Here is a 27,259-nt window from a genome sequence, read left to right on the forward strand (position 1 = left end):
TAAATTTAATGTAATATAATATTTCAAAACAAAATATCATATTCTTATTATTTCAGATAAAAAGAGCATAATACAGAGTATATTGGTTTACTTTTAAATTTTAAATTAAATTAAATTTAAACCCTGAATGTTTATGGTTAAACAATTTTAAAAATATTAAATAAAAAGGTCATAAATGATGATAATCAAGTATTTCAATTTTTTATATCGGCACAAACATTATAAAAACATAATATATTTTATAAGCTGCGTGATTATTTTAACATACTAAGCACAAATAATTTCGATAAGTTTTAATATTTTTAAATTCCAAACGGAATGATGAATAATGAGTGTATTGATTTTACAATAGTCTGTGCGTGTGTGACGTGTGTATGTGTGTTTTTTTGTATTAATCACCACTCATCACCTTTTGGAGTAATACAAATTAAACGAAACTACAATTTTTATACAAAACCAATATTTGAAAAAATCGATTTTTTTTTTTTTTTTGATTTAATTCAAAAATAAATTTTATAGATACTTGAAATTTTCATTTAATATTTATGTTAGAATTTTTTATAAATAGAATACATTTTTAAATAATGTGATAATTTAAAATTGTTGAACTTCTTATAGATATTTAAATATTTAATATATTTTTTCAATCTATTTTAATAAAAAATATTTAAGCAAATTTTTACTTAAATTGCAATATTATGAAACATACTTATGTGGTATAGATTGACGGCCGTCTCTGCTAATAATCTTTTTTTTGTATTCAATGATTTAATATAATCTATATTATTTCGTAATTATTACATTGTTTCACTTGATAAATACTTTACAGCATAGCGGTACTTACTTACTTATCGTTCAACATTTTAATTTATTCAACCGAAGTTCATAATATAATATCCGACATTGGCATATGATATTAAAAATACATCTTAAACGTTTTAAACGTCAAAAACATCAAAATACTTTTTTATTAACTTGTTTATAATTTTTTCTAACGCTTATCTTTTTAAAATGATGAGAGTTTAGTGTTTACCTTAAAAGAATCACTTTTTATATAATAATATAAAAGTATAAATATGATTCTGTAATAATATATTATTGCATATTAATATAAACTCTGTTGAATATTACAATATATTGACATTCAACTTAAGTGTTTTAGGCGTTTTTTTTTTAAGACTAAATATGGATTTTAAGAACACCGTTTTTTTTCAACTGCACATAATATAATATAATGCTTTGATACATTGAATCAGCTTTTATATTATTTTATGTGCAGCATATTATTTTATGTTGTTAACGATCTGAGATAAATAAGAAAACATGTATTACAATGATAAAAATATATCAATTTGTTGTATTTATGATACTTATAATGTTATAATAATATTTTATGTAATATATAATATATAGGATATAGGTTATTCGTATAAATGTAAATGTATAGTGTATATTATATAATATTAAATAATATTAAATAATTATAAATCTGTATAGGTACTATATGCAATGCATGCTATGCATATTCCGTTGGATAAAATAAAATGGTTTTAGCAATTAAATATTCAAGTGTTTTTTTTTTGATAATAAATATGAGTAAAAAAAAAAAGAAACATTGTACGATTGTCTTATTCACGAATGAAAACTGAAACAAATACTTAATAATACAATATTTATATACTGAGTGTACTCAGTGTCATTTTTTTCTTTGGGGTGGAGGAATGTCTTCCATGTTTGAATACTTAAAATAAAATAACTGAATATATTAGTAATATTAATTCATTCTTATCAAAATAGTTATATCCAAACTGCATGAATGACATTAATTTTATTAGATCCAACGACACATTTAGAGGTATATTTTTAAGCTAAATTTACACTTTATCAAGGAATTATTTGAACTTTACTGTGTTATTAAATAATATTTTGGGGTTTCTCCAAAAAATCACTTAAAACATAATTGTATATATATATATAAAAAACTTCACTTATTATTATCTATAATGATACTTTAGGAAAATAATATATTTTAAGAACAAAGACAACATTAAAATATTATTATGTGTTTTAGCTGAACGAATTTAGACGAATTGCTTTGTGCCAACAGTTGCTCTGTGTTCCGATTACATGGGAATGATTTCGATCGTTTTTCTCTTATTAAAACAATATATTATTATTATAACCGAACGGTCGTTTTAATTATATTCATCGAGACGCACGTTTATAATAATTGCAAACCAATAATAACAATAGAGAGGGAAAGTTTAATTAATAATGCAATCTGATCAGCAGAACAGAAGGAATACTCACAAAATAATCATAGCCAATGCATTTTGAATTAAATTTTGAACCACCGGAACTTACAAAGACCATTTTTTTCTTCTTTTGTGTTAGCAGTCTTTTTAACTTTAGATAAGCATCATCAACCTGATCGCGGTAGACGTTTTTTTTTTTATTTACCAGTCACTCGTGCTGATCTCTTTTAGTTATTTACCTTTTGATCGTTAAACGAACTACTGTACAATGTGCAATTATATGTTTGCTATATATAAATAAATGTTCGCAGATTACTATTATTATTGCGTTTTCATGTAGAATTAATAAAAAAAACAACAACAAATACTATTATTAGAAATACATTAATTTAATGTATTGTTTAGATTACTGTATAATTCAATCACGACATAATAAAATACTTTTATGTATTTTTTTTTGTTTTGTAATTTTATAACAATATCTATAGTTTTGTTTATACTTCAACCAACGTTTTCGATTTTATTGTATCAGATTTGACCCGTATGACTGAATAAAAAGTTTTTATGTTATATTATATTATATGGTAACCTAACCAGACCTCTTAAAAAGAATTGGTATATAGTAGTACTCTATCCCTTTTAATATTTCATCTTGGGCACACCAGTGAGTGATTTCAACACTAATACCTCCTGATTCCTTACCTACATCAAATTCGCTTATTGTACTCACTGTTTATCGTACAGATTATAAATTGTAATCTTTTAATTAAATAAAAAAAAAATCTATATTACTTGAACTTTTGAAATAATAATATATTGTTCTTATTATTTTTAATTATGTATATTTAAATTACAAAATATTGTAAAACTGATAATTTGAAAACTTCGACAAAAAAACATTAGTTGAAAATTATTGAGGTGGGATGCAAACTTTTGAAAATAATATGTCGTCTAATTTATATCAAAATATATCCTTGTGAAATAATATAAAACATGTTTTACGATTGGTTTTAACTTAAATCAAAGATATTGCAATTAAAATATAATTATAAATAGTTCTATATACAATAAGATGATAATATTATGATATGTTCTACGTAGGACGTAGATATAGGTAATAAATATTAAATAATAAAAAAACACTGTTTATTTAATATCATTATTAAAAAAGACTCAGTTATCTGCTGATCAATGGCAAAATCAAATAGAATAAGAAATGATAGAGAGCTCGCAAATGTAAAACGATAAAAATTCTTTAATAATATGTATATTTGCATGCCATTTTTCCATAATATACGTTATTATTGTCGTGTATTAATTGCCACGTTATCCCAGATGCCATTATCCGTGTAAACAATAATAATGATATGTATTAATGGACTTTTGCCTAAAAAACTTTTTGTTTATACCATATAATGATGTATAATGCCTATACACGAATATAATATTTTTGTTTTTCTCGCGTCGTACATCTCGATGACATCCCACAGCCACGTTAACACGCGCTTTGTGTTACAACTATTACACTTGCGTTTATTATTATTATTATTATTATGCACGTGCTTGTATCCATCACCCTTTCCGGTCCCTGTGGTGGTGTCTCGCGACTGATGATGAATGTGTTTTCATCATCAGTAGCAGTTGTCAGTCGTATAACTCGTATATATATACATGTTTTTTCAGACCAAGCTTCTTCTCAAGCTTGTATTGACGAGATATACAGTGAGAGTGAGTGAGAAGGATGAGGGTGCGTAAACGAAAACAACGTCGTGGTCGTCACTCGGGCGGCACATTCGACGGGGTGTGGAGTTGCGATAATATAGCCACCGTTGTAGATTCGGCTCACGTACTTAGCGAAACGCGCGACCCTCGTTTTCGCATAATCGGAAAAAAAATACCTCCACGCGGTCGTTACAACTTCTATAGGTATGACGCTTCTACCATTGTCATCGTTACGTTTTCTTTTTTTATATTATTATTTTTTTTTTGTCTCTCTTCTTGTCTTATACTTATATTTTCTACTCCCCCTTTGTCTCTTCCACTGTCTTTTGTTCTCCGTCCAAACCGGTTGTATTTGTGTAGTGTCGATTTAAACGGCCAATTGGTATATTATGCACTATCATCATAGTATATAGGACACCTCTTAAACCATCAACACAATCTACCAGAATGTCAAGTCCACGAAAGTTTCACGTACGACTCGGAACGAGTGAAAAAAGTTCTGACGCGGATTCCCAAACGAACCTTCGTAAGGACCGAACACATGACCGGATTTCGAAAATAGTTTTAACTGGGGTCAATAAATACTCGTCGGAGAGCGGCCTATATATATAATAGAATACCAGTATAATTTTCTACTGAAGTTGAGTTCATTCTTGAGTACGGTTTATTTTGGGTCAGACTTCGCAGCATACTCATTTCAATATAATTTTTTTTTCCTCTAAACGACATGCGTATCTATAACCATGATAAAATAAAATATCAATAAAATCATCAACAATTGTTAACCCCAGGTAAAAACATAAAATAATATTGTTGTTGCGTGTGTGATTGTATTGAAGTTGTTCTTCGATATAATATTGAAAATGGTATAAAATACGTGGATATAGTTTTCACAACTAAATAAGTACGGTTACCAGTATTCTCAAGAATTCCCACCACGTCAGATAAACCATTTTCAATTTCATATAATTTTATACAAGTGTCTTTGAATTGAAACTCTATGATCGATAATATTTGATCGTTTACGGTTAAATATAAAATGCTAGACAAGATACAAAACCTAAGCGGTTTGAAAAGGCTATTAAGTATAAAGGTATTAAGTTGTGAAGTAAATAATATCATATAGCTATAGAAAAAAAAACTATCGTCATTTAAACGTTAATATGAAATATATATTATTGCCAATAATATGCAAAGTATTCAATAATTGTTGTATATTATTAGTATATTATGTTAAAATTTAACCAATAATAAATATTAAATTAAAATATAATACAAAAATTAATTTAATTAAGAAAATAATTAAAAATAAAATATATAATATTTATCTATTTAGGTATAATATAACTATTGAAAATTTAAATTTAAGTTAAGTTGATTAAATCTCTTAGATTGTTTGAACGTTTTATCGTTAAGATTTTATATTCGTACTTATGGCAGTACAAAATATGATACATAATACTTATTAATAGAATAATTATTAATATTTTTAGATAAATAAAAAAATTATTACTTACATGTTTATTCAAATATACATTATAATTTATAGATAAACCTAACAATAAAATATTATAAGTGGTTATTTAAAAAGAAAAAAAGAATTTTAAATTCTTAGGAAATCAGTTTATTTATAAAACGTACATATATTATTTTAATTTATATGGCATAACGTTTTCATTGTATGTTTAAGTTATACTAAAATATAGGGCGGCGTTGTGTATATGCAATATTGCTACACCAAAGCAAATTTTCTAGAAAATAATTAGCATAATTGCGGTAGGAGACATGCAAAACGGTTAAATCAATATTAAAAGGTAACAAATACACGAGAAATAATGGTACAGTTAATAAAATATTATAAAATAATTTATATTATACAATATTGGTAATATTAATTTAATTAAAAAAAAAGAACACAATGTAACCTTCTCATAAGGAAATTGGGTTCTGCAATTGTCGTAAAATTAAGTATTAAGTGTATGTACATTGTATCTAATAAATACAAATAAATAAAATAATATTAATAATATTAAAGTTTAAGAAGATTATATTAATTTTAAATATATTATCTGTATTTTTATTTTAAATTTACATAAGAAAATAACTGTATTCAATTATGTATTTCATAAATAAATATAACCATGCAGATCAGGTATTATATTATAAAGAAAGCAAACATAATATTTCAATAACTCACTGGTACGATTTTATTACCTAATATTTTAAAATATAACTTTAAAATGTGGTATAGAATTGATTCTCATGAGTAAAATAGGGAACAATAATCTATGTATTTTACAATGTACAATCTACATGTAAGATATAACATAATAATAATATTCAATAATATTCAAATTGAAGTATTAAAGTAGGAACAAGCTATGGAAACTAAGTATAGGTTATGTTAGATTTGTCACTATTCTCACAGTGAGTCGTTGGTAATATACAAGTAGATTAATATTTTATGATTATTGCTAATTTTTTTTTCAGTGATTGGAAGTTTTAACTTGACAATAGTCATTTAAATTCAACATCATAATATTAAGAAAATATTTGTAAAACCGATGATTCTAAATCAATAATAACAAAAACTGACAACTGTTTTGATGTAGCTATATTATCGTTATCGTGCATGATCTTCATGCATATGGATACACTATTAATATCATTAATATGATCATTGAGCTTATCAAAATTCTAAGTCTTTGTGGTGGAATGAGGATTAACGTAGCAGTAGAGGAATCCAAGAACAATTTTTAACAGGTATTTCACGCTTTGGAATAATTAAAATTAATTTCTCTAAAACAGTTTCCACTGTACAGCCGCGGGTGACATCCAAGTGTTACTTAAGACCCTCCAAAAAATTACTGTCGTCATTGCTGGTGAAACCTACGGTGGGTTACATTTGCGTCGTCTGATCTTTTGAGTCTTGACGTAATTAAAACTTTCGCAATTAAAACTTTAAAACAATTTTCGCTTTATGAGGATATCGTCCCGTTGTTTGTTTTATTTTCCGTATAATACATTTTTTCATTCATCCTTCCGTTTATTATTATTATTATTATTATTATATTTTATTTATTATTTTTTTTTGTTTTTTTTTTCACACTCCGTTTCTACCATCACCGCACTGCAACAAGTCTAAACCGGAAAATCTCTTCGTGAAAAGATTCTATCAATTATTTGTCACCCTCAGGGGTCGAACACATTTTTTGAGTGTGTACGTTGTTATTGTTGTCCTATAAGCACCATCCTCCTTACACATCGACTGTCATACTCCACGTCACACTTGGCCGATGAGGTATCGTGAATTATCATTTTTTCTCTACATACAAATAACTAAAAAAAAAATAGAATAATAAAATAACCTATTTGTTATTCTACTTGAAGAAAATATTCATTCCAATGGGACTTATAATATCTGATGTCGATTTACTGAGATCCATTGTTTACATTAAATCTAAAAATATTAGTTCCGGAAGTAAGTCTACTAAAAATATAAAACTATACCAAAAGTGTTTTTGTATTATATATACCTATAAACTTTTGTAGTTATCATAATTCATAATTATGAACTCTATACAGTCAAGTTCTATTGGCGTATTTTAAAATAGTTTTTACACGACATTATAGTATACAAATTGAAATTTTTGTTTAATTTATTATGAATATGTACAATCTTTATTGATTATTGATGCAGAGTAAGTATATGGAATATAAAGAAGGACGAGAAACCTAAATATGAGTTATTTGAATAAGTAGCTCCTTTAATAAAACTCAACTTGGAATTAAAAAATTAAAGTATATAAATCAAAGCATGTTACAGCACCACTTTTTTTTGAATCGGTGACGAGGTTTTCCAGAAAATGGAAAAGGTAAATATAAATTCATTTATAAGCGAATTAATATGGTGGTACAATATAGGTTAGGTTAGTACAAAAAAAATAATGTAATTTTGTCCTCAATTGTTATTAATTCTTAAGCTTTTGTGAAGGGTTAGGAGATGGAAAATAAGTGAAGCGTTTATGATTACAAGTGTGCATAAGCACAACTATAGGCCAATATTTTTGATCCTATACAAATAGTAAACAATTACCAGAACTCTAGAATTTTCACATTAAATTTATATTATCATTTATTTTAAATTTATAGTTATATATTATATTTCAATATGAATAAAACGGTTTCAGCTTAAGAAAATAAAATTGCCATTTCCATTTATTTTTAGTGTGATTTTTCTGTCAAGTAAATTATGTTTATTTAAATTATTACTAATTCGGAATGACACGGTTTAATTCCTTGATTACTCAAATCAATATTTATTTATATGCAACTGAATATTTTTTAAATCAGGCTAATTTTAAATAGAAGTAGTTCAATTTAAAACTTGAAAACTAAATTTGTCAATTATTTATTTTTAAGTATTTTTTAGTTAATAAACAAATCTGTACATCTTAATATATTATTATTAATTGTTTAATTTAATTAGAAAAAAAAAACAATAAAAATGCATGAAAAAACAATTTAACAGTTCATTTATGTTACAAAAAATATTTATTATAAACAATATAAACGATCTCGCATTTATCTTACATACTACTATAAGTACTACTATATAGGTATCATACAGCATTTTTATATTTATTTCATATAACTAAAATACAATAGAAATTTATTTATTTATTTTCAAAGAGTAGTGCACAAGAGTATCCATTGTTTTATAGATTAAGTTTAATTAATTGGCTAATAGTTTAATTATTTTGCTAATACATTTCATATTGCATAAAAGGTATTGTTAAAAAAATAGTATTTCAACTTAATAATATTCTTGTAGATACTCTAGGAGATTAATCTCTTATCAATACTAAGATCTCAATATTTAACTAAATAAGAAAAAAGGATAGACAAATAAAACCGAACAAAATTTTTTCAATCATTATTCAATGCAAAACATGTATTATAAATTATAATCAATATTTTCGATTTTTTATTTATTATTGATCTCGTATATAAGAAAACGTTTTATATTAAGGATGTATAAAGATAACTAAATTATCTTAGAAGAGACTTATGTCATGTTATACCGTTCTATTTATTTGAAAAAGTAAACACTTATCGACTTTGTTCGACCTATGTATCGTGTGCATATCGTGTGCGTACCGTTTGTATAAACGAGAGTTAGTTTACTTTTTAATTGTTATGTTCGCACACAGTTCGACATGGATTTGCACGTAACAATCTAGTTTGATTCAAATTTACAGAGAAATTAATACAACTTGATACACTACGTAGACATATCTAGATATCTATTTACTATTTAAGTTAGGTAAAGTATCAACTTAATCGTGATTTACGTATTTTTTTCCATCCAGCACATAAGTTTTGTTGCTCATACTATTAATTTAACCTAACCGTATCCAACATAAAACACCAGTACTTACTGTCACGATTGTGTTTTTTTTTATGTGAATGATTTTAATAAAAACCTATTCATAGATTAATGATTGTTAATAGTTATAAGATTAACTGCATACTCGATGCGTGGCGGTTACATAATGTGGTCCAATCGTCTTCACCTTTCAATTTACTTAATTTAAGATACTATTTATATCTAGTAATAATTTACTAGAGGGCTCCGCTAAAATATATTTTATTATATACTTCATTACGATTATGAACTCTCGTGAAGGTATAGATAGTTACTAACTCAGGATAAAAAAAAGAAAGAGTATCCTGCATACTGTATACAGATACATCGGTACATGGGTATGTCTTATAGCTACTATCACATAACATGTTATTTTATCTTATCTTATCGCATAAGTAACGGTTTCGTTCATGAAATTCTCGATGTCCAGCACAAATGGTAACACTCTTCGTGTCACACAAAAATCAGAATGACCTACAGCTTATATACATGTCAAAATAATCTATGACGTAAATACGAGTACATTTATCTTAACATATAAGTTTAATTTAATAAAGTATTTTAATTTAAATTAATAATTTGAAAATAAGTTAATAGCAATTCAAATAAATAAATGAATTATGTTACCGTCCTTATAAATCTAGTCGAAGTAGGGAGACAATTTATTTGCTTAAGAACAGATAACTTACAATTTATTTAATATTCGTATCTAATGGACCGTTCTTTTAGACTTATCCTTAAAGGACTTATTAAATCCATTAATTCCATGTCGGAAACTAGGAATTCAATCTGACATTTTACCTATTATGTCTCGTGCAGGAACTTAGATTCCACTTCAGCGCTTACTGCGTTAAATTTTTTTTTTAAATTTATAAATTAAATTTTTATAGCTACAAGGGGATTACTTTATTGAACACATGGTACAATGTGCTATCATTAATTGTACTAAAAAGATTAGAGTGACTCACTGAAGAAATCGTAGGAAATTTCAAAGTAAATTCAGAAAAGAAAGATCAACCACAGACTATATTTTTGTAGTCAGACAATTAATGGAAAAACACTATGAATGCGCAAAGGACCTGCATATGGTGTTTGTAGATTATAAGCAGGCTTATGATAGCGTGAACAAGGAAAGACTATGGAAAATACTCAGATTATTTAGCATCTCTATTATCAAAATGATGTAACAGAAAACATGTAGTCGAATAAAACTTGGGAATGAAGTGTCTATAGCTTTTGAAATCAAAAGTGGACTACAACAGGAAGTTGTCATAAAACACGCGAGAAGAAATTCAAATAAATCTGAAGAATTTAATAAAGATAAATAAAAATATAGGTCTAATAGTGAATTCAGAGAAGACAAAATACATGGTTGTAAGTATGAAACAATGAATTCGAACAAGTGAAAGAATTAAGTACCTCGGAATGGCTCTAAACTACAAAAATATTATGCACGATGAAATAGATGTGAGGTTGAAGCCAGCAAATTGATGTTATCAGTGTTGTTATTTCGCAATAGGGAACCTCTTTAAATCAAAAATGATATCAACAAATGTCAATGAAAAAGTGAATAGAATCTACATGCATGTGCCACTTAGTCCAAAATTAAAGGTGACGAAGAAAAATTAAGAGGTTTTGAGAAGAAAATCTTAAGAAGAATACATGTCCTAGTATTTGCCGAAACACAAAAATGGAAATTAAGAACAAAATGAATACACACTTGAAAAACTTATACAAAAAGGAAGATATTGTACAATTAAGTAAAATTATAAGAATGCAATGAGTGGGACATATGCGGTGAGCAGACGGACGTTCAATAAAAGAAATAATGACCTGGACGTTAACGGGGAAGGGACCAAGAAGTAGAGCGCGAAGAATATAAGATGGATAGATAGTATAAATGAGACATGGAAGAAGGTAGCCCAAGAAGTTGAAACAGATTGGAAAAATATTGAGAGAAATGGGAGGACAGTTTGTGTGGCAATAGCTATTTCAAATTTGTATATACGACGACCGTTGTACACATACTAAGGTAGTAAGGTATAATCAACCATATAATTTTTAGTTAGGTATGATTTTTTCAAATATAACCTCCACCAATATTTGATTTCCATTATATTATGTAGGTACGCCTCATCTGTTCCCGACAAAGTTTTATTAGTTTACCCAGTTAGTACCGAATTTTTATTTAGTGGCCACCTTATCATTGCTTGTTGGAAATCTTTTATAAATTATAATCAACATTTCCCATTTAATACTATTATTAACTTAAAAAAATAACGGTTGTTACCACATTCATTGGTAAATACTAAACGGTGAATAACGTTATTTTCCAGTATAATATAATTTACCGCAACATTTATATTATACGATTATACGACGTGCAGTATTAAAAATATTATACACACATACATATATACGAAACCGATCGCTATTCAACAATATTCTTATAATACTTACTCCAATAAATTATCGTCGACACGTCTATACCGATATTTATATTATATCATACAGATATCCCCATCAGACGAATTACACGTTTGGCACGGATACTGCAAGTTAGTTCTCGGCCCCAGTATTATTATTATTATTATTATTACCGTTGACACCTCGTGCGTAGGTACATATTGAATACGACGCTAGGGATAACACACATCTCTGCACCGTTCATTATTAAAACTCAGAATATTAAGGGCTTACGTGCGTGTATTAGTGCCATGCATAATGGCTGTGCGGATTCGATACAGGAGAGAGGAACAGTGTTCGTCGTGACGTGACGTGTGGCATCTCGCGAGCGCGGACCGAAAATATTTTGAAGCCCTCTCTTGACGATGCGTCGGCGTAAAGTATCCTGCAGCAAAACCTCCTTCGACACAACACAAACGATGACGATACATCGTACCGCGAGCACGAGGAAGAGTAGGACGAGGATACAGGAGGTAAGTAATGGATTCGAAACCACGCCGTCGCCCCCGCCGCCACTATCAATAATATTTTGGTGCACGAGCCGAGAGAACGTATAATACGACGACGACAACGGCGGCCATACAACGGTAGCGAAATCCGACTGAATCGCACATATTATATACATCACGCGATCATACTATTCGTATACATGTATTATAATAATATATATTATATAGATACATATAATAATCCGGTCGGATTAGCAAAACATTTTTTTCCCACCATCATATCACCACTACTCTTACCCGGATGCCGTCACCCGCGACCAAGTCGTAATAATATTATAATAAATGTGTGGCACACACACACGTGTACACGTACACGCGCAAATAATATGCATATAGTGCGTTCATCAATCATCGTCGGAAACGCTTTTTTCGTCAAACCTTTTTTTTCCAATTTTTATTATTTTTTTTTTTTTACCGAATCATCTGTCCCGTCCGTATACCGCCGCCGGTCGGAGCATAGCTCTCGAAATCTCTCGCTCGGCGATATACACTTCTACCCCGTCCTGCCATCGTGTCATTCACCGCAAGACTCATCTCTCGGTGTTGTATGTATAGCACACATATAATATGTATAGTATACAGTATACGTGCTACTCGTGCATATGTATTATTATACTCTTTTACCAACTACGTCCGTTGAAAAAAAAAATGACTATTGTAGGAGATACCATTGATGTTCTATAATATTATTATTATAGTCTATGATAAAGGCTCTGTCTGTAACCGATAGTCATGATGTTATGATACACACTACACAGCGTTGTAGGTCGGTGGTTTTCGATTGTACGGAAAATGCGAGTTTGTGCCACAGTGTGCTGTACAAAACCGTATCCTACGTAGGTAATAATGTTTTCGTCAATATCACGAAATTTAATTTTATACTATTATTATTATATAGAATAGAATATGAAACTAGCCAGACATAATATAATCGAATGGCTTGGGCGTTTATACGACGTGAATAATATGACGTAATTAATACCGATTACGCAGACGATAGGACGTTACCTATATAGAACAATCAAGAAGATTATAAATAGGCTCGATTCCAAAGACTCACGTGATAACCGATCCGGTTTCAATAGTTTCACTGCTCGTCACGTCTTCGTCAGTCAGTCTTTCGCGAATCGCCGTCCGTCGTCGTGCGCGCGTTCTTGATTTTTCTCTCCGTTTTCGTCGGTTTTGTCGGCACCGAATTTCAAGGTGTAATACGTGTCCAGTGATCTTATAACAATTTGTGTCACGAGTTCACGACTGTTATACTTTGGTAATCGGTTTCATCGGAATATGCTCATGCACTGGCGTGTTGTGCGAATATTTCATTATACATATTTTTGTGACGTTAACGGGCACTTTTGGTTTTATTTTTGTAATTTATTATCATAATATAATCGCCGTTTCTCTTTCTTCGCGGAATACCAACGTGCAATGCGGTCAGAGTGCGGTATTCGCTATCCAGTGTGGCAGCCTGCGGTTACGGTAACGTTTTATCAATTATCGATATTATATCATATTTTGTTTTATTGTCCTTCTTGTAAAATATGTTAATACCGCTTGTCCGCTTATATTATTGGCGATACGGTGTACTTGAAGTATTTCTTTATTTTATAATATAGTAGACGGGCGTCTATATTTTATATCATCCGTATAAATTTATGTTCTTAATATATTATGTGTATTTTACAAATATGTGTGTCATGTGTTAATATTATATTTTATAATATACAGTCCACTTAATTATTAATAATTTTACAATTAAAGCGTTATTTGTTTATTTTGAGTTATTCACTATACAATTTAGTAATAACTACTCGCAGCAATAATATGTATAATATTATTCGTTGTTGTCAACCATTAGGCATTAATGAAAATTTGACTAGACTATAAAAACGTTTGTGTAAGTCCAAACATTGTTTACAAATTAAACTTCTATTTCCAATCTAAGCTCTAAAGTAACGAATTAACGATTAAGTTTGCCCACATAACTATAACAGTTTTAATAATTAATTAACTGTATAATTTGACTAAAATAGTATATAGTCAATATATTTTTAATTGAAATGAAAGAAAAAAATGGAATTATTGGTGGAAATGATACAAAAATAGATCCAAACGTTAAAATTCAAAATATACTAATTATGAAAATATGATATCAACTAACTACAAAATCATCTGTTTGGAAAGTATTAAAAATATCACGATGTCTCATTTTGAAAGACCGTTTAAATAATAATATTTACTTAATAGTAATGTTTGAATAGTTAACATTCGAAAAACATTAATAAGTATATTTCTCGAATTATATTTGAATTCTTATATGGATTCCATACTATTATTACATGAAATAAAAGAGATTAAATTTTAGAATTATCAGTATTAAATAGGCTATGGGCTTAACTTAATGCTTGATGGTATAAATATATAATTTTATAGTTTATACAAAACACTCTTATAAATATTTAGTGAAAATGTAAAGTACTGGTTATTCGTTTTTGAAATACTACTAAATAACAAAATCTATTTTTTCAAAAACTGATATCACATAAATACTTATATTCTTTTATAATTTTTTTTTTCTGATTATTTTGATTACCTAATACTAGAAGTTTTTACTTTTGATTCCCGCCTTAAAAAAATATAACTTGATCGAGTGCATTTCATTTTTAACATAAATTAATCTAAAAGCTATTAAGTGATAATGTTACTAAATTTTAATTAAACAATAATTTAATACCAATATAGGTATTAATTAAAATTTCATTTCATTTAAAAAAATGCGGTAGTCGAAATAACACGGTTGATCATATAATAGGTATAGTCTTGGAAATATTTTGGTGGTCGAGATAACACGGTTGTGCATCTAAGGTAGTTAAGATATCACGGAACTACCGATTTTTTAAAACTAATAATCGATCGATTTCACTATTTGTCTGAGAATTAAACACGTACATAAATCTTTAACGTGTTAGTACAGACTCATAGAAATTGAGCTTTGAATCATATAAGAACTTTTTGTTTTCAAACATATTGATGAGACAAGTGGTGTCTTACGCAAAAAAACTCCTCAACTACCCACTTTCCACCACAAGACGATCGTAATTTCAATTATATTTACAATGTAAACTTACCATAATATGTATTGTAATCTTAATATATTGTTGTAATACACACTATAATTATATTTTCTTGTCGTGCGGGAAGTTAGAAATTGAAAATACCACGTTATCGGGTCCCCGTGAAATTTTCCGCGGAAGCGGTGACCATCATAGCCGGGTAGTGAGTGGCGGGCGTAAGGGACGTGTCAGACGCACGCTAGCTGTCTGGCTTTGAATTTTTTTAACGGCGCCCGGTGAAATAATATAACTACGTGCTCCATAATATACGCTTGGACGGGAACCTAACTGTGTGGGGAGGGAAACGCGTGCGCGTTGATGTACGGCCGGGTCGTGTGTCATTTTCCGGATCGGGTTTATTTAAGTGGTTTAATAAGTGTTCATAATTAAATCATTGGAACGGTTCGAGGGATTCCATCGGGTTATTACTTTATTCTAGAAATGGGAGGAAGGGGTGTGATGGACTACTGTGTGTATGCCTATATATCGGCGAGAGAGAGGACGGTCGTCGGGTCGATTCGGATCCACTGGAGTAAGAGAGAGAGACAGAGAGACAGAGAGTTATAGAGAGTGATAGAGTGATCGAGAGGGGCTGGCAGCGGAAATCGCCAAACTGCCATCGGCAGCGAATACAGCTATACGCCCGAGAATAAATAGACCCATTTATACAATCTCCCCGCGACCTTCCCGGAATATCAAAACGGTTTTTGAGTTGTGCCATGAAATTTTTGTTCATCGCATTAATAACTCACTCTCTCTGCACACATACACACGCTCATGCGCACACGCACACACTCACTATTTATATATGTACAAAACATTATATAGCTACCGCTGCGGGCGTACGCCATTAACCAAGAATCGTCCGAAATGAATAAAAGAGCGCGCGCGTTCGAAAAATTAAAACGCGTCGCAGCGATTTATCAACGCGTGCAGCCGTCGTTGCAAAGATTATATTCGACAAAATCTACGCTGTACAAGTGGCGCGTTAATGTGGGGTGGCAACAGGGGGGTGACGATCCTTGCAGCATCTTATACACATTTTTTTTTTATCTTAAAATTTCCAAACGCAATCGATACCTAGCACTTGTCTTGTATTGCACATAAATAATTATGTCACGTTATTATTTTGTAGGAAAAGTAAATAAAATTTATTTCCTCTCATTGATACGGATTTACACAATAATATAATTATAATACTATAGTATACCTACCGATGTGTATTATTGATATGAAATGTACGCGTACAGCACTACAGCGTCGAAACTCGAGACACTCGAGAATTGTATAATATGACTAGTCCATCCTACAGAGTATCGTATTATTTTATATGACTATGTTTCGTCAGTGATATTATGTCGTAATATACTGAATGTATGGCCATAGGCGAATATCGCGAGGTTGTCCCCGGAAATGTAATATAGTAAATGGAGTTCGGGCTTTGGATTATGTTAGCTCCCCAAAAATTAAACCAAATGTTTGTCTATGACCTATGTATACATATACCTATATTATATAAGTATACATATCATGTAGACATCGATTAGATTAATATAATATCGTTTATAAATATGATGTCAACCAGATGAACATAATATTAAAATACTCTAAAAATAATAATACTAAAGGTAGGTATTTTCTCAAAGTCTCCAAAATAGTTCTTCGCCTCGTGAGTTGAAACAGTCTGTGAATCAATCAGATTTAAAATGTTTACGAATATCATCATAATTACTAATAATTAACATTATTGCGTTTTGGCTTTGACAATTAAACATATAATCATACTGATCTAATGTAATATAATAAGTACAATTTTAATGTAAAATGTGATTGAAATGCAACAGTCTATAGTCTACACCATTTTTATTTTTTAATATATTTTCGTATAATTCCAATGATCGATTAAAAATGTATATCACAATATAAGGGTTTTTTTTAAATATAGGAAACATTGAAGAATTTCAATAAATCAATTTCAATATTATTTACCATTAAATAAAAAAAATACTGTAAGTAACAATTTCTTATAAGCCTTTAATCAGTCGTACAAACAAAGAATTCTATCTTTAAGGTCAATTCGCATGATGTTTAGCTTAATTGTTTGATAATTTTAAGGCTTCGTAATTATACATCGTAGTACAACCAATTTGTGTCAAAATATCATTGTGCCTTCAAACGCACACCCAGGAAACGGTTTTTTTCGTTTGATCCATATAGAAATTGTGACGACGACGATACAAGAATTATTGGGCTTGTCATAGAAACTTAGTGAGAGATAGGTGGCAGTGGGGTAAAGTATTCGTTGTCGCGAAGAGGTTATACCGAATATACCGTCTTACATTATTATTATTATTATAATGGTGTTATAATAAATAAAATCCACAGAAAGCGTGTCCGTTAACGGCTCTCGCGTTGGTCGCGGCGAGAGTCGTTGACATTTCGGGTTTTCGGTAAGGCGCCTCCGGTGACCTATAGAAGTCGGCCTCTCCCGGAGAAATGACATTAAAACTATATAAATGTATGTACTCGTCGTCAGTAGAGCATTATTATATATAATATTATACGCACGCCACTTCGGCAGATACCCTTCGTGTTACCTCTCCTCCAATACACTATATTGAGTGTATATATATATTATATTCATGGCACGTCGACCAGACAATAATTGACAGTTACTGACTAATGTCTTTGGTACGTTCATTCGCTGTTCCCTCAGTTTTGTTTTTGTCGCGTGTTCATTTATTTTTTGTTCGGTTGTTCGTCGTCGTCGTCTCCTTTTCTTATTACGCGCTCGCAATTCTTCATACTTTAATTAAAAAAAAAAAAAATTGTCGACCCAGTTGTGCTCTTCCCTTGGGCTGACACGCGCTCACTGCTGTACGCCACGTTTTTATACGTTATTATTATATACTGCACCTTTGGCAACGTCATCATTTTAAAACATCGTCGACCGTAAAATATAATATATAATATAAATGTTTTATATACACTATAAACATATATAATAAATAATAAATAGAGTATTCCTATGCCTTTAGCGTGAGATGCAGTGTTTCTAGAGAGTAAATATACTATTTCTGTCTCACAAAGATTCAGTATACCACAATGGTTACTGGTTAAGTTAATAATTTTTTTTTGTCACGACTAATTTAATAGTATTATTTGAACAAAAACTTGTACAACAATCTTAGTAATTTTCACCATTTGTAGTTTTCTATGATTTTGAATTTATTACGTGTAATCTTCTTACTGTGATTTATATATTTAAATTGTAATAAACATGAAATTAGTTATTGATAATGATTGAAGTTTTGAAAAATAAGTGTGATTATAGAAGTAAAAGTAAAAAAAAAAAATTGTATTGATTTTCGGGAATATATGATTAAGCAACATGAGTTTTTCAATTTTTATTATCAATAACTGTAATATTTCCTTTATGATTATTTCGCAGTTTATAAGATATTATGGAAAGCAAGATTTTTGAATAAATAGATGCATAATATTATTAGGGCTTATTTCAGTTAATTTATTATGGATGATAATAATTATATTTCACGATACATATAATATGTAATGTTGAGGGTATAAACATTTTGTCCATTCGCCATACACCAAAGTATATTTTATTGTTTCTGTTTCTCCGATAGTAGGAGATAGGTGTGAACAAAATATTTGCCTATGTATCTATAGCAGTGTACGTGAGGTAATTCAGTTTAAAATTAATAATTAGTATAGCTATAGTATAAAATCAATATAATATTATAAGTAATTAGAAAAATTTTATCACATCACATTAGATTAATTAGAGTAATTTATTCGTATATATATATATAGTATATATATATGTAAAATATCCATCTCTCCATTCAGGATCTAAAAAATTAACAAATACATTTTTAAATCTCAGTTTTATAATATTATATAATTTTAAGCTAAAAATTAGTGTGATAGAATTATGGAAAAATATCCATCTCTCCATTCAGGATCTAAAAAATTAACAAATACATTTTTAAATCTCAGTTTTATAATATTATATAATTTTAAGCTAAAAATTAGTGTGATAGAATTATGGAAAAAGACATTTTTTTATAGTCCTCCGCCGGAAAGACGGGAAAACAGTAAATGTAGATGTGGTGTCCACTTAACGATGAAATCACAATAATATTTAATTAAATTACCATTTTAGGTACATATACTACAGTAACGTCCACACGAGTTCTCATTTATGTAATTTTTTTTAGCCGTTTACCCCCTTTTCTCACTTGATGTTGTGTTCAAAAGCGTTCGCTTAAGGTTTTATTTAATTTAGGTTACACGACAAACCCTTTTCAAGAAGAACCCGAGTACTACGTGTTATTTTGTCATATGTTTCCCACCACTTGTCATCAAATTTTTTCAATTTTTATTCCGAATACTTATAGTACTTAATTTGTTTGAATTTATTTACACTTTCTCATAATTTATTTGATATCGGTACGTTCAGATTATCGATTTTCTGTTTTGTGGGCACAATAAATGTTTCCTCATAATTCGAGGATGTCTTTCAGTTTTTATGTATACCTACGATCATGATATACCTCAAATAGCATCCAATAATAGAAATGAAAAATTGTTCGTTGTAGTTATGATACATATATATATCTATTAATTATTATAATATGTTCTTAGAATTTTTGTTGGAACATATTATAATAACGTTGTATACATAATATTTTGACATATTAATATGTTTGTCTTATTTTATATTATTCAGTTTTAAAAATAAATACATATTAATAGATATTATATATCTAAGCTACTTAAAACAGATTTATTTATGTTAAGTATATATTTTTGATTTAACGTGTTATCATACTGGTCAGTCGTTTAACAACAAAGCTTCTGCAGTATTATAGATAGAAAGCATGCAACCCTAATTGATAGAAGTGATGTAAAAAAAAGTTATACTAAATTTCTTAATAGTTAAATCGAAAAGATTTTGATAGATATATTTTGACACACCATAATATATTATATTGTGATACTAAAAAAAACTCAATTGTGCAACCGAGAGACAGTGAAATCGCATATTTATATTTCTATTGTTAAAGTTTATAATACGTTAAACGCTATTATTGTTATAATATAATTGTATATTTAATATAATATTATAATATTTATTTAGTCATAAGGATTAAACTTGATCAATTACAATCTAGTAAATTATAGACAGATTATTACTTTCAGTAGGTAAAATAATAATAATAAATATAAAAGTTACTAACCAGTAAAATGAAAAAAAAATATTAAATTTTCTAGTGAACTAAAATAAGTCAAAAAGGGCTGATCAAAAGAGTAACTTTCTGCTGTACAGTAGAATTGGTGTATGTTTCAAGTTTCTACGACTAGTTACTTTTAACTATGTAAAAAATATAAAATTATTTGACTGTAAATAATCGTTACATGAATATTTGATTCCGTAATGATTTAAATTTTCGATAACATTTTTTTAACTGGCCAATACTCAAGTTGTTTATAATTATTGTAAAATTTACCATGGAAAATCTTTATTAAATTTTCAATGCTTAGCTACCTACTTATGAACAATTTTATACATTTTAACTACAAAATAATTTGCAAATATTTATGATTTTAACGAATTTTGTCAATATTTGAACTTCAAATGGCAATAAAAATAATTGTGCTTATGTATTCTTAACGTTTTATTAAATTTTCAATTATTTTGACTTAGCCTAAAAAATTTTATCGACATTTATAACAAAAAAAAACTGAACAAAAACGAATATTTCAAATGTCTATAAATAACCTTAAAATAAATGAAATATTTTGAAAATTAAATTATGTAAAGAAAATGCCAATCTAAATAACTGGTGAAATTTTCAAGTATCTACGACTTATACTTTTTGAATAATAACAAATATTGAAAATCGTTTGAGGATAAATCATTATCGTTACGGTATTTCGTAAAAATTTAAATTTTACACGCTCATAACATTTTTCCTTATAATGACACATCGAGTTTTCTCCATAGCTATTTGAAGGAACACTTATGGAAAACTGAAAAACTTAGTGTTGAATTTTTTTACCTTCAATATAAATACAAACGATTTTATGAGTTTTCAACTACAAAATTACTTGCAAATTTCCGCGATTTTGACATATTTCGTAAAAATTGGAACTATAAACGTTTGTAAAAAAAATGATAAAAGCGTTTTTTGTTTTTTTAACCACAATAAAACAACTTATAAGAAACCTTGTGTTAAATTTTCAAGTTTTTTCGAGTATCTAAAATTTTTTATCGTCTTTTCAAAAAAAAAAAAAAATAAATTCCTAGAAAAACATTTCAGTTGTCTATAAATAGCTTTAAAAAGCTAGACTATTTTTGAAAATTTAACCGTGTATAAGTACTGCTAATATAAATATTTGGTGAAGATTTCATCTATTTACAGTGTTTTCGTTTTGAGTTACAACTATATAAAACAATCGTTTTTTTCGAAAACTAGTTTTGCATAAAATTTTTCGTTTTTTGTCACTTTTTTTTTTGTATTTCTCGATTTTTTTTGAAAACTGTTTGAAACTTCTTACTTTTGATTTCTATAATGTACTAATGATATTCAATTTTCAATCTGAAACTACCCCTGAATTTTTAAATTGCAACATTATTTTGACTAGTTATAGTATACCCAGACACAAACACAAAAAAAAAAAAAAAAAAAAAATACATCATTGTAAAATTAATACATTCCTCACTCCGTTCAGAATCTGAATATGAGAGAAATTATCTGACCTCATTAAATATTTAGTACATAATCAATTAAAATATGTTATAATACAATTACAGCTATGGTTGTTGTACCTATACTAATAAGTAATAACTTATAGTAATATCTTATTGTAGCTACCTAAATTCCACAAACTGTTAGGATATTAAGGTCATATAGGTAATAGTGTGTGCATTTTATTTGGAATGTTATCTAAGGTAGGTCTTTAGTGATATCTAATGATATTTTATGTGCAATAAATTCATATGTTAAATGACGACGGTTTAGTCAGACCAGAGAGGATAAATGCGTAAATTAAGGGATAAATGATTAACAAGGGCTGATCCAAGACAGACGTCTGGCAAGTGGCATTGCCGTTCGGAAAAGATGATGACAGCGACTGTGGTTAATAGTCTGGGATGGGATTAGGCGCGTGTAAAGGTATTACGAGATGTGTGTGGATTGTAAGAAGTACAATAGGAGAAAGAGGAGAATACAATATGGGTATAAAGGAGTGTGAAGAAGAAAGGATGATTGTATATGGAAGAGGTGGTATAAATGGAGGAAGACAACGGATGACGATCAAGGAGTGGTAGCCTTGGACGATAAGGGGAAAAGGATACATTGTTGCATGATAAAACATGACGGACAACAATGCGAAATCGTTGCCTAACAAATGGCCGCCTAATTAACCGATCGACCAGCGCGTGACGGGTAGAAGGGAGGATTGTCGGTGATCGAGTGGTTGGAGTGGGGGTTGTGGTGGTGGTTGGGGGTAGTTGCACTTCGAATTAAACAGGGTGCATGGAGCACAGAGTTACCATTGTTTCGATTGTGTGTGTGTATAGCACACGGGTTCTGGGAATCCAAATTGTGTTTCACGATACATTAGCTCGTGCAGAAACGCCCATAAGCCCCGCTCGAAATTTAAACAATTATTGTTTTCTCACCCCTGTCACCCACTCCTTATTCATCAAAAACCACTTGGCTGACTCTCACGCCGTCACACTTAGTTTTTAGTATAAAATATATTAAAATATGTATATATGAGAGTATTATTAATTTATAACGATATATAATATAATCAATTCTAGAAGAATCGCGAGTTATTTTTTACATAATCATTTTGATTGTTTGCTGGAAGCTAATAATACCATATACATATAATGCATATACTGCCTAAAAAATTTAAAATATTTTAGAATCACATACATATTTACATTGGCGTCCATAGGTAACATTTTAAGAGGGGGATAGGGCCAAAATAAAACAATTCTCAGATGTAAGATAATAAAAATAATAATAATACCTATCATGGTAATATTTATAAGCTACAAGTTCATAATATTTTTTGTCTAGGGGGCAAGTGCCCTATCTTGCCCCCCCCCCCAATGAGCGCCCATGCATATTTTTATTCATTAAATTCGTTGTCGTGATCGTAAGATTAGATCAAAAAATAAAAAAAATTAACGGTACTATTATTTTATTTTAATGTCTCATTTTAGCTATTTTATGTAAAACAACAATAAAATATTGATTGTTAATTTACGAAGTGAACTCACTTAAATAACTACAGAAAAAACTGATTTGTATAAAAATCGATTATAATATAATATTATAATAACAAAAATCGTTAAAAACGTGCAATTTTACATCCGATCTATTTTAGACATTTACTTATGTGTGTAGTAAGGATAAAACATTATATTTGAAAACACTTTGCTTGTAGGATAATTCACAAAACTAATTTAACATAAATTGTTATAAGTGATCATTAAATTACTAATAAAGTTTATTTTATCTAGATAGGTAGTATATTCTACTCTATTAGTTTTTGAAATTTCCCTAGCGTGAAACATTTATCATCGTAGATTTTATTATATTATAGGCTTAACATTTTTTGTTTCTTAGAACAAATTAATTAATTAGTAGTTGTCGATTTTTTTTATAATAAAAATATATAATAATGATGTACGTCATATACATTACATAAATGTCAGCAGATTAAATTCATAAGTATATACTTTTATGTAAGACTTTATATAGATACATTGAGGTTATATTAATTGGTAATTTAATTTTTAATTTGCCTATCAAAACTGTTGTATTACAATTTAATTTAATTTCTGAACAAAAGAAAAATCAGATAATATGTTGTTTAATCTGGAGTTTTCGATATCGATTTACAGTAAACAATTAAAAAAATTAATTCTTTATTAACATTAAAAGACCAAAATATTATCTTGAAAGTTGTATTGCATTTGTATTAAATTCCAATATAGTACAAATAATTTATGAATAATTTAAGTAAATTTTGTTTTTTTTGTTTTTTATTTTTTGGAAAATACTGTCAATATTTTACTTTTGACTATTTTGAACAAAATTAGTAAAAGTGATTTCAATACAAGCACGTATTATAGTTGGTAGGTAATATTTTTTTCCTTTTAAAACTTAATTAGATAACAGAAGCTACCTAGATTATTTAGATTTTATACACAACACAATTTGTATCGAATAAGAAAATCGTTGATTAAATACGGTATTTTATATTATATTAAATCCGTAAATTTAAATTAATAGATAAATGGAATAATAACATAATATTTTAGAATCTCACAATTTACAATATCGAAAAAGATAATAAATATAAATGTTTACACTTTTTTATTAAAATCACAATAATATAAATATGCTTATGTGTGTATATTTATACATATATGTATTCATAAGTATATATTATACAAAGAAAATATAATATTGAAAGATGAATTTACATTAGTCTTAATATTTATCAAACTTGATTCAACTGTAGGTTCACTTAAATTGTTCGTTGTATAAATAAACGTCAATGGTTATTATTTATTTTTATTTTTTGCAATTTGAATAAAAGAAAAAATAGGTACACAAATAAAAACCAGAATATTTAACTATATAAATAATATTAATAAAATGTTCAAATACTTCAAATATATATAATAAGACCAATATAATAAGACTGCCGCCACGAAATAAACGGAAACAAAAACATAATAATTATTGACGTTTTTTTTCTACAGTACATTAAGACTTGCCAATTTTTAGATTCGTTTTGTAAATATTTACACATCATACAATAACCTTTCTTTTCCGGCTTAAGCGAAATAACATGAAATATTACTGTCCTAAAGAAAAAAAATGTCATAAATATTTTATTTTAATCTTTTGCATTTATTCGTGTTACACTCATTGTGCGTGTGTGTCTATAGGGTCTGTTACGTGTAAAAGGTACTATAATATCCTATAGACCAGAGACCTATATAGGTACATGTAGCAGTCACTATGGCTTTTACCCATTTCGTTGTATATTATGTATTATACATATGTATATATTATATATGAACTTTCTATTTCCCGTGCTTTAGTCCTTTCCACGAATGTACGTAAGTATACAACTACCTGGCTCTCTTCGGCTATTTTTCTTTTTTTTTTCGTACTTGCACTTTTTTCCAGTCATTTCGTTGTACACGCCTAAACGTTCACCATAGGCACATGGCGTTTATGATTATGTACATTCGGCACAACTTATATGTAGTAAACAGAGTACTATATATGTTTTGAATACACGTATCGCTACCACTATAATATGTATGACATTTTGCACGACTGCAATTATTATGGCGCAACAGGTTTTATAATATTATATTATAGACAATATGCTGCAACAGACGAATATCGGTGATGCTACATTTGGGTAAACGTTTTAACGACTTTTTTAACCACCTGTTGGTGAGTTTTGTTGTGAAAAAAAAATGTACCTACACACTAAAATGCATACCAAATACAAATTAACATTATGAAAAATATCAAAGTTGTTGAGTATAGTTATGCACTTATAAACAAAAAAAAATTAATTAATTTTATTGATCCATAGTTCTTAAGATACACCACGAATAGTTTATATTTTTAGTTAAACGTTTAGCTGAGTGCTTTTGTAAGAATTCATGCAATAACACTGTTATATTATTATACGCTATCGCTGTCTCTTCTCGTATGCCGTGGCGTGTGCAATATATACGTAGAATATTATGCATTTGCAAATTTATTATATACATATAAAAAAGAAATAGACAAGGCTGCGAACGCGGATTGTTATTTAGATTTTTTCTAAGGAAAGTATGATAAAAAAGTACATGTATACGTTTATACACATGAAACAAAAACCATATAATATATATATTTTATGTAGCGGTCGCTGTTTTTGACGTTGACTTTGTTTCGCTATTCGACAGTAAAGTTGGAGCAATAATAATAATATGATGATGGTGATTTTTTTTTAAATTCATCACGGTAATACGATATTGTATTTGACTATACACTCTTGTCACATTCTATTATAATATTATATATTATATACACATTTTGCATGCATTGTGACTTTCTGTGCCTCTGCAGGTCGTATAGTGGTGGACAGTGGTGACAGTTGCGTATATATAGTTTATGAGTGGTTTGTCGAACGGTCGTCATCAATTATATATTATTTAGGTCCCTCCATCATCACAGTTTATTATTGCATTGTCATATCCGCGCGTGTCAAACGCACTAATGACCTATCTTTGGTTGTGAAAAATGTTATGCACACATACACACACATAGTTGATACGTACATACGGGCTAAAATACATTTTGAAAATGCAATGATAGTATATCATTGAAGTCAATTTGTATACGTCTACCTGAGTACCTACCATAAACTAACTAATCGCACGGTGATTTTGAGGATACCCTACAGACAGTGGCGTGTGATGATATTTTATGATGGGTAAGCGCTAAAACAAAATTTTAATTTAAAACTTAAAAAATAAATGTGTTTTATTGATAAAAAATACAGTTAAACATTTGTATTATAATGAAAATAATCCGATATGCAATGGGAAAATAATGGAATTACGTTTTAAAAATAACGACACAGCGCTTTCAATCGCCTCATAAAATATAAAAACATGGATATCTCTTTTTGGCTTCTACC

The 27,259-nt window shown here is 28.7% G+C and overlaps 1 protein-coding gene across 3 annotated transcripts in view; it reads left to right on the top strand.

The window, feature by feature from the left end:
• The window catches only part of LOC114123117 (lachesin-like), a 180,714-nt gene that overhangs the window by 4,780 nt on the left and 148,675 nt on the right, over nt 1-27,259 (top strand). Inside the window, exon 1 of one of the 3 annotated variants that reach the window (XM_050200890.1) lies at nt 13,530-13,859. The exons of the other annotated variants lie outside the window; for them this stretch is intronic. The gene's annotated coding sequence lies outside the window, so the exon portion shown is untranslated. Of the gene's footprint in view, nt 1-13,529; nt 13,860-27,259 lie in introns of those variants that run through there. 3 annotated transcript variants of the gene reach the window in all.

Source organism: Aphis gossypii, chromosome 2, assembly GCF_020184175.1.
Source record: "Aphis gossypii isolate Hap1 chromosome 2, ASM2018417v2, whole genome shotgun sequence".
NCBI classification, from domain to species: Eukaryota; Metazoa; Arthropoda; class Insecta; order Hemiptera; family Aphididae; genus Aphis; species Aphis gossypii.